Raw genomic sequence first — 15,278 nt, 5'->3', positions numbered from 1 at the left:
GTTCTGAGCTGTGCACACAAAAAAAAAACACCTCATTTTCTGAACCTTTATTTATTTGGCCCAGTTTGTGAGACTATTTGTACAAAAAGATGCACTTGGGGGTTTCTTTTACCATTGGTGTACTAGTTGCATCTTTCTTTTCAAACCTTTCAGCCTGAACTATTATTTGAAGCATCCCAAAAATAAGGTTTCCAAACATTTGGCACACTGGCAATAGTTTATCTGGCCCACTGTAGTTTGTCTTTGAAAACACACAAACAGTATGAAATATCAAGCATAAGAGACTTGTTTTTTCTGTATGAAGAAACCCAGCGGTGCAAGTATGGGTCGAAAATTGGTGCTAGGCCCCGATGACTTGTGTTTTCAATAGGGAAATGACACTGCACACAGAATGCAAGAATGAAATCCTTGCCATAATAGTCAGTGGGGTTAATTTACCCTAATCTATATTGAATACACAATTATGAGGAGAAATAAAACAGCATGGTAGTGACATCCTCAAATTATCACTTCAAATCTTATGCGACTACCAGTCAGGAACACACGAGATGACCTCACGCTGCAGATAAACAGCTATAGGGCTCAAGGCACAGGAGTGCCTAGACGCAGGAGGAAAGCAATAAAAAGGTAAATCTTTCAGGGTATTGCTGTGCACAATCAATTCCATAGTTGCCAACATCTCAGAACATTTCCAGGGACACCTTTTATGCTGAGTCCACCAAAACATTGGAACAGGAGAATGTTCTATAATTAGGGGCAGGGCGTTCAACTTAAAATGGGTGTAGTTCTACAAGAGGCATATTGTTAACCTATTTATTTATTGTTTACAGGCATTTATATAGTATTTGCACATCCCCAACATACTGTATACACAGCAACACAGCATCAGATTGTACAATATTATAACAATATCAAAATCATGATCATAGTTTCAGATGTTGAATCCAAATCAAATTAACACATCATTACATCATGTCTGCAGAAACCTCCATAAAGAAACAATCAGTACTGTACTGACCCATCCAGAAACATGTCTACAGACAGAATCAGTACTGTACTGACCTATCCAGAAACATGTCTACGAACAGAATCAGTACCCTACTGACCTACGTCAGAATGTTTACTCTGATAAAATAAACAGTTTTCTATTTACGAAAACAAGCAAGGATCTGTAATTAAGGAGATTCCTAACTTATTTCCACAAAATAACTCGAGTTTGTTTATTTGCGCTAACTTGAAGACAAAATGAGTACAATAAGGTGCAAAGATATATATATTTAATAACTAAAAATCAGTGCAGAATAATAATCAAAATGTAACTGGTAATAAACAAACATAATTTCAATAATATTGATCAACACAGATAATGAGAAAAATAAAACCACAGGATATTATTTCAAAATATCAATGTAACAAAACTAAGTAACTTCTTGGAATGTAATTAGTAGCTTATCATTAGCTCAGCAGAATGACAACAAAATGTGCAGATTTGACACGTGACCTCTGCCAGCCAACAGATATTCACCAGCTTCAATTTCTACTGCGCATAAACTAACTTGTTATACCATGCACAGAACTGGCTATTAGCCAAGAATATATTTAAGGTTAAGGCAAACTTCCACTGAGTTATTTTATTTTTAAGTATACATCACTAAGATTGAAAAAGAGACAATTCTTACTGCAGCTAGAATTATTTCAATTCAATCTTGATACTAACAAGGACCGAATGGTCTAGTCAGATATATATGGCTAGTCAATTGCCTACAGATAAATAGAAATGTATACTTTACCAAAAACTGTCAAATCTTTTGTCTGAGAGATGTCAGCTTTGTGTCTGTGTAGGAACAAGAGATGTTCAGGTCCTCTTTGATTCAGTTCCCCTGGTCAGCCCGTCAACCAGCTTCAGATCTCTCTCACCAGTGTCTTTGTACCTCCTCCTGTATACTCTTTCCTTCTTTCCCTCTTTCCATCCTTTTCGTCCCCCTTCTCTTAACTTTCTCCTAACTTTTATCCCCCAAGAATGTAGGCGTGAATTTCTTATCTCTTAATTATGACGTCAAAAAAGTATCATTTTTCTAAAACCCATCCCCGCAATTACCTAAAGGGGGCAATATTAACAGATAGAAATAATTTTGGACTTTTCCTTTAAAATTCCAATATTATTCTTTAAGATGACGTCTGACCTAAACCTTGAACAAAACCATACATTTAATAGGGTGGTCTGTTCTATGGCAGCATCTGTCTGACTTACTGTCTCTTAATAGATATACCGCTTTGAGAAAGTCTGAACAACGGCAATTAAATGTTCTTCCAAATACCTTGAGAGTGAAGTAATTGGTACTAAGAAACGTGGTTCTCCACATATGCTTTCACTGATAACAACATAACGGTATACCCAACCTAATTCTTTGTACTTAAAACAAAAACCCACCATATTAATAATATATACTAATATGTTTCAATGGCTAAAACTAAACAATATATATTGAATATAGGTTGAATATTGTAAGAATATATATAACAAAAAAAATGTGAAATTATTCAATTAAGTAAGCATGTAGATCAGGGGCGCCCACTATTTTTCGTCTGGAGATCTACTTTTCAAATGACGAGCTCATTGCGATCTACCAACGAAAAATCACCTGCATTCAGGGGCGGGAGGGGGCGTGGCGGTGCATTGAAGACAATGGCACCGCAGCCAGGCTCCACAGGCAGGCCCCTCGCCCACAGTACGATCGCCTGCATTAGTGCCTGTGTTCCAGTCCAGTGCGATCCGCAAAAATGCTGCAAGCACTATTTTTGCAGATCGCACTGGACCGGAATGCAGGCACTAATGTGCCTGCGTTCCGAGTGCGGGCGATCACAATGTGGGCGATGCCATTGACTTCAATACAGCTCCACACCCCCTCCCGCACCTGAACGCAGGGAGTCGGCCGGCTTACATTCCATTGCGCCCTACAGGTCCTGGCGTCCTGTCCTCCCGTGGTGCTCGTGTGGCCGACGTTGCACATGGGTTGTCCTGCACCTTTCCATCTGCAGCATCTGACACATTCAGCCGGCAGCCGCACAAGCACCACGGGAGCATAGCCATAGCCAGCTCCTTTTGCGCCTGAGGCAAGTAAAAAAACAACGTTTTTTAATTTATTTTTTACAATTTTTTATTTTATTTTCATTATTTTTTTTTTAATTGATATTTACCTTTTAAAATAGAAAAAGAAATTGAGGACACAAAGTCCTCAATCTCTTTTTCTGCAGCCTCTATTCTAAATGAATGGAAAGCACAGAGGCTTCCCATTCATTCAGAAAATATTTTACTATCAAGCAGTTTCTGAATGGGGAGGAGCCTCTGTACAGAGTGCTTCCCCCCATTGAGAAACTCATGAATGAACGGGACGTGATGTCCCGGGACGGGACGGGGGGTCGGAGCCGCTGTGACAGAACGGACGAGCAGTGAGGGGAGAGAGAGGCGCCGGCTGTCAGATCCTGGCCGAGCGTCTCTCTCTCTCCTCACCGCTCTGCATTAGTTCTGTGACAGCGGCTCCGTCCTCCGCCCTCCCCCGCCGCCGGTTCCTTCACTTCTTCTCGGATCCCCGCTGGGGAGCGCAGCGGGGATCCAGAGAAGGGGCGGGAGGAGAGGACAGTGCGATCGACTGGCTACGCGATCGACTGGTAGATCGCAATCGACCTTGTGGGCACCACTGATGTAGATGCTTCGTGCAATATTAATAATACAATAAAAATGATTGCTACCCTGTTTCCCGGGAAATAAGACCTACCCCGAAAATAAGACCTAGTGCTATTTTTGGGAATTGCTAAAATATAAGACCTAGTTGTGACCATTCCCAGGGCCGGTGGTGGCATAAGGGGGAACTTGAAGAGCCGCAGGAGAGAATCAGCGGTGCCAACGAAGCCTGCGTGGAGGAAGCGAGGCGGCAGCGGAAGGAGCAGAGCTGCATAAGCCGATGCCTCCTCTATAGCGCCGACTCCTATCACATGTGGAGTGATACCAAATGCACTCCGCCTGTGAGGAATTGATAGTAAAAGCGCGCTTCGCTCATTCTGGCCAGTGATTGGTTACCAAATTGCTCTTGGTAAGGTACGGCACCCCTGACTGCCATGATCACAATATTCTTAACTTAGCCACTCACTCCTGTCTTGTAAGTCTTCTACCGGTAATAAGTGTGGATTGTTGTACATTAAAAAAAAAAGGACCTACCCCGAAAATAAGACCTAGTGCATTTTTTTGAGCCAAAAAAAATATAAGACAGTGTCTTATTTTCGGGGAAAGACGGTAATACAATCTCTTGCAATTAATAGTACTTATTCATTCGGCAAATTTACAATGAGTTCTTTTTCCAGTAATGAGAGAAAGGAAAAAAAAAATCATAGTCTCTTGTTCTTTGTTAAGTGTGAGACATGACGGTTATCAGTCTCATTACAACACAGTCTGGCCCCATGGCCAGTCCTTATCTTGTGGTTGTTGTCTGGTACCCCCACAATTTACAACCTGGGAATGTATGTGGTAAGGCTCTTAAAATCTGCTGATATTAGAGTCTTTATCCAGGAACCATGAACTCACATTCACCTCATATACTGATATAACAGAGAGAACAAAGATGGCTTCCAGGATGCCCATATTACAATATGTAAAATAATATGCATAGGCCTTATAGTTTTTAATTCCTTTTAGCCCCAATAGTTCTGACATCTATCCAGAAACATGTCTACAGACAGAATGAGTACCCTGCTGACCCATTCAGGAATGTGTCTACAGATAGGATTGGTACCATACTAACCTAACCAGAAACATGTCTACAAATAGAATTGGTGCAGTTCTGACCCGAACAGAATCAGAACCATACTGACCCATTCAGAAACATGTCTAAATACAGAATCAATACCATACTGACCCATCCAGAAGCAAGTCTACAGGCAGAATCAGAACCATACGGACCCAACCAGAAACATGTCTACAAACAGAATCAGAACCATACTGACCCATCCAAAAACATATATACAGACAGAATCAGTACCATACTGACCCATCCAGAAACATGTCCACAGCAACACAATCAATATGAAATTGACACAATCTGGACCACTTTTGCAGAGAAAAATCACATGCTTCTATAGCATTGCTTCCTTTTTGGCAGAAAATCTGCATTATCTCACTCACCACCAGTAAGGTGTTCAGCCAGCAAGGGAACAATACCATATAAGCAGGTAACCAATCCTGTTGCTAGTAATTTGGCAGCAGCAACAAGATTGCTAGTGTAAGAAGATTGCTAAGGTGACCATTTGAAATTAAATTTTGCTTTTATTTTTGCTAGCATAAGTGTGCCAGTTCCAGAACATGCAAGGCTGGGATGGTTGAGAACATGGAGGGGATTGCAGGCATAGTGGTGATAACAGGGGTTTGTGTGGGAAGGGTCAGCAGGCACAGTGAGTGGGGAGTAAAGGCAGGAGCATTAAGACCCCATTCACACGTAGCGACATACCTTTTGCAGCGGATCCGCACGGCCGGGATAGCGCGACTTTCGGGGCGACGTGCCAGCGACGATCCAGCGACGGTAGCGCGACCTTCTCCGTCGGGCTCCATAGAAAAAGGGCAAAATCGCGCAAAATCCGCCGGAAAAAGGGTCCGGTAGAAGCGACTTGCGACCGCGACGAGCGACGCGCGACATGGAGTTAAGACAGCTCCATTGAATAGCATTGGCCGGCGACTTCTCGCGATATCGCGCGGCAAAAATGCGCGATATCGCAGCGGAAATCACGCGATAATTCGCTACATGTGAACGGGGCCTAAGTGGTAGAAGAGGGAGGGGTGGCAGATGTGGTGTTTGGTGAGAGAAGGGGAACAGCAGGCTTGGTGATTGGCGAGAGGAGGGGGATGGCAGGCATGCTTGGTGAGGAGAATAGGGGGACAGCAGGGACAGTTGTTGGTTAGAGAAGGGGGACAGCAGGTTTGCTCAGTGCTGGGAGAAAGGGGTGGCAGATATGGTGTGTGGTGGGAGAAGTGGGATGGCAGATGCGAGGAGTGGTGAGAGAAGAAGAATAGCAGTTCCTGTGACAGCGCTGGCTGTCTCCGCCCCCACACCGCTCTGCCGGACTGTGATAGGCGGCCTGAGCGGTGTGGGAGGAAAGACACCGTCCGCTCATAGCGCTTGTCCCACAGCGCTCGGCCGGCTGTCATTTTCTCTCTGATTCCTTTCCTCCCCGCTGGGCACTGCTCTGTGTCCCAGCGGGGATGAAAGGAATCACGGCCGCGCCGACAAAACGGCAGGAAAATTTCACTTTTGGCATTTAGCCGAAAGTGCCATTTTCGGCCGGCGCCCCCCCTTCACTTTTCGCCCGGGGCCCGCGCCCCAGCTGCCCCCCCGGTTGTTACGCCACTGGCAGGCAAGGTTTGTGGTGGCAGAAGGGGAAGGCAGATGCAGTGGGTATTGAGAGAAGGGGGATGGCAGGCATACCTAACTAAGCTCTCAGGGTCAAAGGGGCAACACATCACAATTATGTGGACTTTGAGGATGAATGGGGACACACCTTTCTGGGCTCTGGTGGTGGAGACACACCTGTCTGGGCTCTGAAGATTAAGGGGACACTAGAGTCTGGGTGTGACTGAAACTGAATTGCCTCACCTGGGCTCTCAGGGTGAATGGGCTGCCACAGCAATTGGCTGGAAGTTAGGGATATGTCACAGCTCTTCTTTTTTTCTGAAATATTCCCTTTAGCCGGGTGTTCTGAAGGCCCTAGTCCCTGTATAAGTGAGTACTGTTCTCTCCCAGGTAGTGCTGCTTTGAGTCACTGTATCCCTGAAGCACCTAATGCGCTGGCACTGCAAGCTGAAGGTGTGTGTGTGTGGGGGGGGGGGGGGGCGTGCCACGAAACATAGTGTGTTTGCACTATCATTTACACCAGGGGTAGCCAAACTCTGGCCCTCCAGCTGTGGTGAAACTACAAATCCGATGATGCATCTCTCTCCGAGAGTCATGTCTGTGAGAATCTTGCAATGCCTCATGGGATTTGTAGTTCCACCACTGCTGGAGGGCCGGAGTTTGGCTACCCCTGATTTACACTATACTCAGCAATGTGAGCTGGCACATGTACAGTAAAATTTAGCGGGTCACGCTGTGAACTCGGGACATAGCCGGGACACATGGGTCAGTGGCGATTAACTGAAATGCATGACTGCCCTGGCAAATCAAAGACAATTGACAAGTGCAGTATGTAATCCTTAACACATAACAGATCCTTAGTTTTATCAGTTCACGTCCAATTGCTGAGGGGAGGCTAGAGTTATTGGTTAATTGTTAAAGTGAATGTTAAGTGTTAGGGTCAGTATAAGTCACCAGGACAAATAGTCACCAGGACAAATAGTGAGTTTGAACCTTCCCTACAGGGATTTAGACAGCTATAGAAACCCAACAGATGGTAGCATAGCAGATACTTAGCATGGTTCCAAGCACACAATGATCATTCCTAACACACTTATTTAAAGCATTCTGAATGAATGCATAAATATACAAACCTGAGTTCCACTGTAAGTACAAAGATGTCTTTGCAAAGATATCAGTAGATATGTACAATTAGCAGCCCTTTAAATATTATGCATGGGTGCGGATTTGAAACTGGGGCCCCTCACCAGCAGAAAGACTTCTGGGTAATACGTTATTGCTAAAGAAATGGATACAGTATGTTATGTAATGGCAGGGACATGAACACTCTGTAAAGAATAGTCACATTCTCAGGAGAGGATGGTAATGGTACGGGACTGTTGGCTGCAGGGCAGCTATTATGAAAAACAGTGGAGAGGAATGTCTGATGCTTTCCCTATAATATATATTAACCCCAGAGGGTTAAGTAAGCTTTGTGGTGCATACATAGAAATACACAAATATAAAAATACAGGGCAGAGGATGAAGCAGGGGAATAGTAAATTTTCTTCATGCTCCACTGTCTCCTGCTGATATCTATATAAATATTCACTTTCAAAATTGAAAATTATAAGCAAAATATAGATAACAAGAATAGAAAATTGTTATTGGCATTTTATACTTTAGGAAATTAGTAGTAACTGAGCAGGCTAATATACAATATCGCCTGAAAAAATGTAATAATAACACATACTGATCTCAGAACATTCATAATGAAAGGCAGTACAGATCTGTAGACATGCAAAGAGGAACATACACTAATGAAGGGATGACTTACTATTTTTGGATGGGGAAATCCACTGGGCTATTGTATTCTTTATCATTTATTTTTTTACTATTTTCATCACAAATAACACATATATTCGTAGAAAAATACATTTTACAACATTCCAACACAAACCCAGCCCCCCCCCCCACAAAAATAGAATATAGACATGGACACCCTATACAATACACTTCCATCTAGTGTGGACTTTAAACAATTCATTTTAAACCTGAATAAATCTAAATAGTACCTCTACTCCCCAAAGAGATACAAATTTCTCAAAAGGCATTCCCCGAATTTTTGTGGCTGTGGCAGTGAGTGCAGTTGCAAGCCATCCCATATCTGTGAGAGTGTCAAAGGCGGCGAGTAGCCCTATTAAGGAAACCTTGGCCTTGAAGTCCTGGCATAAAAAAGGAATGGCCTGTCAAAGGCATCAAGGGGGAGTTATGATTCCCCACCAAGCGTGGGTATAATTTATCCCATATTTTCAGGGTATGATAAGTTAAGGGAGATGTATTTGGTCCCAGTGCTCTAAACTGTGGGGGGATCCAACTTACAGTTGACAAAGTTTGCTCTGAAAGACTATTTTCTATATGTACCCACCACTTGGTCTCCCCGTGATAGTTCTAATCTAGTAGTCTATTAAGAGCCGTGGATTGATAGTATAAATTGAAATCAGGTAGGGCTAATCCACCTGTATTTCGAGTTCGGATAAGAGTCCCATGAGAGATCCTTGCAGGGGTACGCTTCCATATATAGCGGCCAACCACTGATTTAAGAGTGCGCAAATACGAACTAGGTAGTGTTATAGGTAGGGTTTGAAATAAATAAAGTATTCTAGGCAAGATTGCCATTTTAATGACATTTACCCTGCCCGTTAAAGAAATATAAGGACGGTGAGAAAGCCATTTAGTCACATCCCTTTTGATAGAATTCAATATAGGGATGTAATTAGCTGTGTACATAGCAGCTAGTCGTGAAGTCAAATAAATACCTAAGTACTTCATCTTGTGAGTCTGCCAAGTGAAGGGCATGGTGCTTCCTATGGGTGCTAATACGTGTGAGGGTGTAGTAATATTTAACATTTCTGACTTTGTGAGATTAATTTTAAAGTTAGATATTGAATTAAATGTTTCAAATTCCCGAAGTAAGGAGGGTAGTGTAATCAAAGGTTGCTGAATAAAAAAAAGTATATCGTCGGCGTAGGCCGCTAATTTATGTTCTCGGTTGCCAACCCTAATGCCTGTTATATCAGGGTTCTGCCTGATTGAGTTAAGAAAAGGTTCCAGGGTAAGTGCAAATAATAATGGGGACAGAGGGCATCCCTGTCTAGTACCATTTTGTAAGGTAAAACTGTCAGAGAGATGGCCATTGACCCTAATTTGAGCCGTAGGTTTTTCATACAAGGCCATAGTTCCCGCTAGGAACCTAGGGCCTATGCCAATATGTTGAAGTGTGGACTGTAGGAAATCCCAATCCATTCTATCGAACGCCTTTTTGGCATCCGTAGACAAGAGCATTGTATTCTTTAAAGAGAAAGAAGCTTGGTGGATTAAAGAAGTAGCTCTTTGGGTACTGTCTCTTGCCTCTCGTCCCAGAATGAAGCCCGTCTGGTCCAATTGGACCAGCTGGGGCATCAAACCCTGAAGCCGAGACGCCAGAATCTTGGCGTATACTTTAATGTCCGTATTGAGGAGGGAGATAGGTCAGTAGCTACCACAATTAGATGGATCTTTATCTGGTTTAAGAAAAACCGCAATATGAGCATGGAGGGTTGTCGGGAGTGGCGCTGTACCATGAAAAAAGGAATTAAAGTATTTACACAAGTGGCTATTGTATTCTGACAACGGCAGGTGTGCCACTGTCAGAATACCCTGATCTGATTGGCTGCAGCCACTGATTGAATGAGAATTTTCCAACCGCCTTCTTAGACAAAACTCAATTGGAAAATCAACTTTTTTGAACCGAGGGGTGCTGACTGAGCCATACACTGGTTGAATTTTAACCAGTGTATGGCCAGCTTTTCTCTTTTAAAGGGAAGTACAGCTTCTTTGTCCAACAAGGTGGCTCAAAGGCTAGACAAGGCAGAACCAAGCTCAGTTCTTATAGGGAAAGTTGAAATTCACACATAATCTGATTGGCCAGAAAGTCAGCTTCATGCTCTCTCGTCACCTGGTGACGAGGGAGCATGGAGACAACTTCCTGGCCAATCAGGAACCCGGGCGCCGTGTAATGACTTGTTGCCCGCTTTCCTGATTGGTCGAGAAGCTGGCCAATCAGGAAGCCAGTCGGCGAGTCATTACCTGCTATCAGGCTTCCTGATTGGCCAGAAAGCCAGCTCCATGCTTTTGAAATTGGCATTTAATATAAGAACGCCCCTCTACCCCAGCTCTTTAAAATGTAATATGATAAAAAGATTTAATAAGCTAATTGAAGGAATAATCATAAACTATGTGTTCTGTGTCTTTGGCTCTATATGTGATGTAGTGCATAGCCCCAGTATTGTGAACTCTACACTCTGGCCGTGTGGAATAATCCCCAAAGAATAGTCCCCAAAGGAATAAAAAGAAATACCCTTTTTTTTAAATTCATTTTATAAATCGAGACACCTTTCTAACAGGTAAATACTATCAATATTAAAATTAGATATAATAAAAGACAGGGGTTTACTTTCCCAATCTCCATGTATAATCTGTGTCTGTTTAGGTTATTTTAGGTATTTTATTTTATTTACTATGTGTATAGAGATGGTACTGTATTTCTTTAAAGTAAATTTTTTTTTTTCAATCTCTTATGCATTTCTGTGGCTTTGTTTTCTATATGAGCTCATATAGTAGTGAACTAATTTTCTTTTGTTTAGTGCATCACATTTCAAGTAGCCTAAAATGGACCAAGCATTAGATATATTTTTTCATGTTAGGTGCCTGCATGCTATGTAATATGTGCATGTGACACACTGGCATTCATTACCTCTTATAGAGAACACAGTAATCCCCTTAACCCTCTCACTGCCGCCAACATATGCCATACGTCGGCAGCAGAGAGGCCTATAACCAAACTTCTAGCTGGGAGTTTACATGTGTAACTGTTGGCTTTGCACTGAACGTGATTGCAGTAATTCCGCCTGCTCTAAAAAGTGTCGTCCCCCCACCCTGCGTGTTTCCCTGTGGGCATGGTGGGACCAGTATCACGGGTGTCAGTTGAAAGAGGGGGGAAGGGAGATCAGCGAACATCCTTTTGCTGAACTCCACACTGTTGATTAAACCTGGGTAGTGACAATGATTTTGTCAATTCCGGTTACTGAGCTGTCATTCAGGCCGGCGAAAAAGCCAATCAAGCACGATCTATGCATGTTTAGCTTCAGTGGGCTGCAGTGGTGGTATTGGGGTCTAATTAAAAGAACCTGTCAGCACTAAAGTGCTATCACACAGGGGGATTGTGGGTCCCCTATGTCATAGCAATTAAGTTAAGTAAGAAAAAAAAGATTTAAAACAGTTTTTTAATGTTTTAGGGCCTTCTGTGATCTTTAAAAATTTTTTTATTTAACTTCTGTTTAATTGCGATTACATCCGTTTTTGTCACGGTATGTTACAATGTGCTGAAAAAAGCATGCTCTAATTTGTTTCAGCACACTGCAAGGAAACGAAATGGAGCAGTGTGAACTGCTCCCACTTCCACCCATACATTTTTCACGTTACCTTCCATTGGCATCCGTTGACATCTGTTGAAAAATGGATTCCAATGGATTTGGCTTTGAACAGGTCCTAAAAGTAAAGTTAAAGAAAAACTCCAGGAAAACGTTTTCTTAACCCTTGCAGTGGGGCTACCCAATATGGCAAATACATTACCCAAAATTGGGTAATATATTGTGTTTATGTGTCCTAAAATTAACTTAAGTGGATTTTTTACTGAAAATTTGGGTTTGATAAACAGCTAATATCATGCGCCATAAAACAATGCAACTAACACCACTTTATTCTATGCAGGGGTTTTAGTAATCTTTAGGCTTAAAATGTGTATTTTAACATCTGTGCAAAAAATGCAAAATTGGCCCTGGCAGAAAAGGGGTTATTATATCTGTCTCTTCTAAAAATGGCCACCAGCAAATGTGGGGAGAAGAAATTCAAAATGATAAAACAGTAAGTAAGAAACAGTTTGAAGGAATCATAACTATGTTTGTTAGTTTTATCATTTATAATGGTTTGGGAAGGTGACCTTACTTTTGGTCTAAAAAAATGATAGATACCCGGGGGTAATTAAACAGAAAGAGTACAGTTCAGCTTAAAGCTATATAGTTTTTCTTAGTGTTACAGAGAGCATGCTTTATGTATAAGCGCTGCACAAACTGTTGGCGCTATATAAATACTATGTAATAATAATAATAATAAGGGCCCATTTACACCAGTGGTGTGTGTTGTGCATGCACAATCCAATACATTATACAATGCACTATAGTGTTTTGTTTTACACTTTATTAAACCTTACACCAGTGGTGTTGTGCATGCACAATCCAATGTATTATACAATGCACCATAGTGCTTTTTTTTTTTAGACTTTATTAAACTTTACAGTCCATCTATGTGCTATGCGTGGCAATGCTTTGCGGTGCATTACAGCTCATAGCAAGGTGTTGTGTCCTACTTTTTTTCAGCACATACCTTTTTGGGGTTAACTGAACTAATAGGACATAAGACTAATTGCCTTCCCTATGTGTTGGGACTGCATTGAGCAATGCTCCCCTTTGCAGTTCATAGGGGCTGGTGTGAATGGACCCTAAATTGGAATATGACTACCAGGCCAGTGTCTCAGTAATTCCTTTAACTGTTTATGTTGACAATACAATTACACTAGGAGGCGTTTCAGTTTCTGTAGGTTTCAATTATGCAAGTGCCATGTACTTCCCAACATGAATTTGCCCTTCTTAAAGAAGTATATGTAATTGTTTTCTCCTTGTGTCCACATTTTCTGTAGATGACTTGGCAATGGACTGAGTTATATTTCCACCTAAATGGATCTTTGGGGTCCTCTGAGGTTAAGAGTATGATCACTGCAGATAAACTGAAAGTATAATTACTTTTCTAGGAATCTTCCGTGATGGCAGATTGGATCCTCTGATGTGACTTTACCTTAAACCTTAGCAAACAGAGGTGCGGTATGGCAGAGCTTTTTAAACACTTGTCTTCCTGTCCTATTAGGTGGGATCAGTTTAAGAATGTCATCCAAAAGAATTACTGAGGAGTCAAGTTTGATCGTTTTAAATCAAGTAGCTTAGTGGGTTTCAAACCTCAAACATGCTTAATTCTAATGTACATAGAATAACTGATAGGTAGCAGAGGGGAATATTTGGTAATGAAGGGATTTACTGTATCCATTTACTGTCACTCACTGTCTGATATCAGAGAGAAGTGTGTTTAATGCATGTTGACAGCCTACCAAATACATATTAATAAAGTAAGATATATTAGCATAATAATTGTTTACCAAGACAGTTTAGAGGGTATATATAATGCTGCTCAATATTATCAAACATAAGCTAACTTCTATCATGTCATAAAACTGAAAATAAATCTGTCATCTATGTTATATGTTGTTAGCTCTTCTGGGCGAGTCATTTGAAATTCATTCACTTGATGCAATGTAATTTAGCAATGTAAGGTGACTGTCACTTGTCAAGGACATCTAGCAGTGCCATAAATCATTGCATACAAGTTTAGGAGTTGACAATATACTGAGTTGGAATATCCTCTTCCCATGTGTACCCAGACCTTCCAAAAACATGGCTTAGGCCAGGAGTGGGCAACTCCGGCTTTCCAGCTGGGATTTAACTACAAATCTCAACATGGCTGTGCCTCTGGGAGTCATGGCTGTCAGTCTTACAATGCCTCATGGGACTTTTAATTCAAGAGCAGTTGAAGGGCCGGAGATGCCCTCCCTTGGCTTAGGCCATAGCAAATGATTACTCAGAGGAGTATGGCCACATAGAAACTTTGTCTTTACAGGTACACTTTGTTATAGACCGGTTCTTGAGATATCATCCTTGGGCTTTAAAGAGACCCTATCACATAAGTAAAACATCTGAGCAAAGCACCTATTCGTAAATAAGTAATAAGAAATAGTAAAGTAAATAAGAAATAAAATACCTCTTGTGCCACCCGTGCCACTGAGTGCTGCTCTGTTCAGAAATTTTGACATGCTGTCAACTGGGAAAACTTCTCCTTCCTTGGTCTACCACAGCACTCACTGGTTTCTCCTACTGACCTCTACACATGAGAGGATACAGTAGTGATGTGAAGGTCAGTAGAAGGAACCAATGAAAGCTGCAGGGGACCAAGTAGACCGACACTCTTGGAAGTGTTGTTTTGCCAGCACACTTCAGTGTAGGATTTTCAGCAGCAACATGGCATTTAGAGGTGGTAGTGCTACGTATTCCATGTACAGGTACCTGCTTTGCTCAGATTTTTTACTTATGTGACAAGGCCTCTTGAAGTGCAGGGGTCCTCATACTGTTCAAACAAAGGACCAGTTCACTGTCTGTCAGAGTGCTGGGGGAGAACTGTGGCCAAGAGTTAAAAAAAAGGCCTTAGGGTTGGTGATCAGTGGGAGTAAAACAATGCCCAGCATTGGTGAGAGTAAAAAAAGTGTCCATGGTCAGTGTAATTATGAAACTCCTCTGCATCAGTGGTCAGTTGGAGTTAAAATTGCTCCTACCTAGGTGGTCAGTGGGAGTTAAAATGTCTTACATCTATTGTCAGTGGAAGTACAAAATGCCCCTGCATCGTTGAGGGATCATTCGCAGAGCCTGCCTTAGTGGTCAGTGAGAGAATAGTTTCCCATCATTGATTTCCGTTTAACGCATAATTCAACATAATTGGTGTCAGTGGGAGTCAAAACTTCCCATTATTAGTGTCAGTGGGATTAGGAAAACCCCTCAGCTTTGCTGTGTGAGGGGCCCAGGTGGCCGGGGAGGCCTGGGCTCCAAGCAAGATTTTATTTTTATTTTCATTTAATGTGCAGTGTAGTGTAGTTTTTAAGGTTGGGGGGGGGGGCACCGACCGACGTTGGGGGAAAGAGGGGAGAGA

The 15,278-nt window shown here is 42.1% G+C and overlaps 1 protein-coding gene across 1 annotated transcript in view; it reads left to right on the top strand.

The window, feature by feature from the left end:
- Window positions 1-15,278, top strand: part of SV2C (synaptic vesicle glycoprotein 2C) — a 146,588-nt gene that overhangs the window by 38,720 nt on the left and 92,590 nt on the right. The window lies entirely within an intron of this gene.

This window comes from Nanorana parkeri, unplaced genomic scaffold (assembly GCF_000935625.1).
Source record: "Nanorana parkeri isolate BGI_ZX_2015 unplaced genomic scaffold, ASM93562v1 scaffold964, whole genome shotgun sequence".
Taxonomy (NCBI): Eukaryota; Metazoa; Chordata; class Amphibia; order Anura; family Dicroglossidae; genus Nanorana; species Nanorana parkeri.
The sequence above is the reverse complement of the archived record's forward strand: the minus strand, read 5'-3'. Positions and strand labels throughout refer to the sequence as shown.